The sequence below is a fragment of the Macrobrachium rosenbergii genome, chromosome 54, assembly GCF_040412425.1.
Source record: "Macrobrachium rosenbergii isolate ZJJX-2024 chromosome 54, ASM4041242v1, whole genome shotgun sequence".
NCBI classification, from domain to species: domain Eukaryota; kingdom Metazoa; phylum Arthropoda; class Malacostraca; order Decapoda; family Palaemonidae; genus Macrobrachium; species Macrobrachium rosenbergii.
In genome coordinates, this window is record NC_089794.1 from 44,859,542 (window position 1) to 44,864,004 (window position 4,463).

A 4,463-nucleotide genomic window follows, 5' to 3' on the forward strand; every position below is an offset into this window, starting at 1 on the left:
CAACAGTTGTAATTTTGGCCGAGTCAACCACGTGTTACGATTACCTTAAACTGATAGAAACGCTTACCTGACAGGGTACGATAGAAATTCTCTATGCTGTTTAAAGGGATGCAATCGTTTCGAACGTCTATATTACGGAATGATTGATGGTCCTCTATCGGGAGTTCAAATTGTAGAGAATTCTCCCCGTCAGCTGAGCCATCCAGTTATTTGCAAGTCTTTAAAAAGCCATCAACGAGGTTCAAAATAAAAGTGATTGATGGGTACAAAGGAAGGTTAAGCTATCTTATATGGAGAGGAATTTGATTAAACGCTCTGGGTTTTCTTATTGCCTTTAGTGCGTGGGTGTTTTTTGAGTGATCCTGAATGCTAAGGATTTTGCTGGCTGATTTATATCATAAAACGGTGTCACAAAGACGAGCTGTCGCGTTGATCTTCCGATTACAAGATAAAACATCAATTTCCGTATTTCACTGCCTTTACTCCGGGGCACATTTCCCCCAACAAACCATGTTCCATTATTTTCCTTCTTTAAACATCATTTGGGTGACAAACCAAATACTCTTACACATACCCCAAGCACGGGGAAAAAACTATGAAAAATAAAATGGAAAAGGAAAACAGCATGGGATTAACAAGAAAACCCGATAGCCTGCCACCTGCAAGATCGACGGCTACCGAAGCAAAGGAGAGGTGAAGCTGGAAGAGAATTCTGCAGTTTTGCATTATAGTGGAAGTATCAGTCTCCGAAATGGCTGACAGGATGGGACTCTTATGCCCGTATCTATCCCATGCCTGTTGGAATCTTGGTTGGAATACAGAATAATGAGAAGGAATGCGCTAGGAAAAAGACGTTGGTGAAGGTCTGGGGGTGGGGGAGGCTGGAGTTCTCGTGAAGTGCCAGACAGACCTATGTTTTTATACCGTTCTTTCCAATGTCTCTACACATCTCAAATCCTTAATTCACCACATCAGTATTAATCTCTTTTTTTATTCGATATTAACATCCGCATATCACTTCTATAAAGGAGGACTGGCTAAATAGGCCCTATACACATTCCAGTTTCGTCTCTGTGGATAGAGGCTTTGCCTTAGGCCATTAGCATGACAATACACACCTTTCCTCTGCATTTTCTCTTGAATGCTTTTATTAAGCCGCTGAAATTCCAGTACACATACTAATACTGTTCATTAATGGTTTGTTCCTGTCCCAAGTCATCTAATATATAACATTGTCGAGTCGCAAAATAATGACTCCAACACTACCAACAGATGCTACGTGTTTATTCTTAGGAGGTGGAGATTCAAAATTTTTCCCAATGCAAGTCAAAAGTGTCAAAAAAATTTGAGTTGGACCAGCCTCTTTTTTATGATATCAATATTTATGGTACGCATCTTGCAGACAGCTTACTCATCACCATGAAAGTTAGTCGGGATAGTTTGCACCGATGGTTGTGGTCTCATTTCACTGTTTCACTGTCGAACGTCTGTCATCCAATAGCATGTTATGAATGGCATGCACATGTTTGTTGATGGATGTTTTTGGACGTCCCTTCCCTGAGAAGTCAAAATTTTGCAGCCCACTTCTCGATGTTGTGGCGCAAAAGGAGAAGTCCTCACGAACTTTGTTCACCATATTCTCGTTAAATTAATTTAGGGGTCATAACGTTCTTTTGCAGATAATCTTTGGCTCCTTTATCCATCCTCTTGTATTCTTTCGGTCTGTAACAGTTCTCCAAACCACCTCTCTTTTGTCCCTTTACTAATCCTCCAATTTTATCATCCCACCACGTATTATTGTTCCATTTTCCTATCCTCCTATAACCAAAAACACTTCACTTGCTGACAGGAATAATATGTTCCCATGATGACAGAATAACATGTCTGAGCAGATATTTTATTCGTCAAATTAGAAAATATAAATACACTGAATCCGCGATACACCTTTGCACAGATACAAGATCTGAGGATGTTTTGGATAAATCAGCATACTATGTAGCACACATTACGTAACGTTGGAGACACTCGCGCCGTCTCGTGGTTCTCTGAAGAAGAAAAAAAAAAAGGTTGGGGGTGGAGGCTGGGGTGAGAAAAACCACGACCACTGCAGGTCACGCCCTCTCCGAGAGCCGACAATTAAATATGCGGGATGGAGAAGGTGGCACCTTATCGGAACTAATCGGAGACCGAAATCAATAAAGGCCAGTAAGGCGGAGGATGAAGGCCAGCCTAAAACCGTCGTAATGGCGGGAAATTTATGCCTCTCGCTCGCCCTTAACTATAGGCCCACTGCTATTTCTTCAGTGCGTCCATCCCTCCATCACGTCGCGCTAAGGATACAGTGGGGGGAAACAAAATTCAGGCTACGGTGGCCACTTGTATGTTTATTGATCGTAAATATACAGCTTAATAATGCATAAACACAGACGCTATGGTCACTGGCAGCGATTAAGATCTGAAGGTTCCGTCTCTAATGTTTGGTTATTCTCGAAGAAACTGACACGAAAAAAAGACAAGAGATCCGAGAAGACAAGAAGTATGAGAGAGAGAGAGAGAGAGAGAGAGAGAGAGAGAGAGAGAGAGAGAGAGAGAGAGAGAGAGAATCATAAACAAATTAGACATCAGTCACTGTGACATTTCCTGTATCATGAACTAAGGCAACACCTCTCAGCATTACTATCACTGATAACAGAGGAGAAAATAATTTTTATCCATTTGCAAGACTTCTCAAATCTTTCAAAGGTGGTTCAATAAAAAGGGATCAAAAGTTTTCTTGATTTTATGAACTGTTCTACTCTTCACCTCCCTCCTTACAGTTATATCGGTACATTTTCATATGCATGGAGCGATAACCAGTGCGTCAAAAATGGGTCAGATGATTAAAGCTAAATGTTATTTCTATATTAAATTTACCGATTATTCCACAAAAACCTCATGGTCTCACCCATATACATCAGCTTATTAGCAGCGTAAACTAAGAAAAAGCAATCAAGACTACGGTACATGCTTCTGAAAACAACTGCCTCTGTTGCTTAATGCAAAACATAAATATACTAGCTAACAGATTAAAACACGATTCCTCTCTCATATCAAAACATTTAAAATTACCCTGCATGTCAATGATCCTTAAGATACCAGCTGGAGGTAAATAATGTTATATGAAGGATATAAAACGCAAAGATATCACGTCAAAACAATCTGGAAGGAAATCACAGAGGTAAAGGCCTAAACTTCTTGAGATATTCAGAGGCGCTCCCTAGAGAATGCCATGAAATATCTCAGTTCAAAGGCCACCTTGTTTCTTGTTGGCTTACTGCAGTCTATCCCGATAACAGGTAATTCAGATGCGCTTTACTGCTTATAAAATGGAATAACCGTGGAATTGAGTTCCTTTCTTATTTTCGGACATTTTGATTGGATTTTTTTATCTCTGATTTGGACGAGAGGGCAAATCCTCGTGTCCAGTGTTTTCTGTTACCTATTTGATAAGTAATTGCTGTTTAGCTCTTCAAGTTAGTTATGAATTGTTTAAACAGTTCCGGCAGTTAACTGACATTCGATCAACTAATCTATGGAGAAACATATTCTAAGAACTAGTTTTCGAGCAATTCACCGACACCCCTTGACGCCTCAGTCAAGAATGGGGCATCGTGCAAAGGGTGGTAAGGAAAGGAACAGGTTTTATGGAGAGGGAGATCGCCTGCATCTGACCCTACCAAACACGAAGGTTGATTGATTTGTTAATGATTTATGATATTTAGGTCAAGCCAAGCACTGAGGCACTTTTGGCCATTCAGCGTTTAAGACAGTGAAAGAGGGAGATATTGAAAATGAATAGTAAGACTGAAGAAAGTAAGCGAGAACATATATAGGTAGAATAAAAGGCTAAAGAGTGGTTGCAGAAACGGGACTAAGAGACTCAGCAAACACCTTTTAACAATGCCTGCAGTGCGCCGGGTGAGGTGCACAGACTGCACTAGCCCCCTGCGGGGAAATGAGTCTGAAGAGACCGTTAATAAAAACAAGGAAATGCTCCGAAATAGAACGTTTTCATGACAGGGACGTTCAGAAACAAGAACGGGAGCAGAACGGCCACTGAAGTAGTTAGAAACAGCAAAGAAAAGAATACGGTCTGTGGAGAAAGTGAACGAGCACACTGAGCCTACTTTGACTTGAAATGTCAACACAGAAAGGCCACATTTCGGGATCTGATGTAAGATATTTCATCTGCGGGGCTAAATCTCAGACTATATTCACGAACAGATGAACAAATAAGAGTTTGAGTGACAATGCCAATCATGGTAGAATTTCGATGGCTATTTTGGAAAATTTTTTCCTTCAATTTTATCGAAGTCTTTCTACATGTGCTGCCAATTAGAAAAGATTTTTTGAAAGTGTTTCACAATTCCCTTCAAAATCTGGCTTTGAAAACTCTCTCTCTCTCTCTCTCTCTCTCTCTCTCT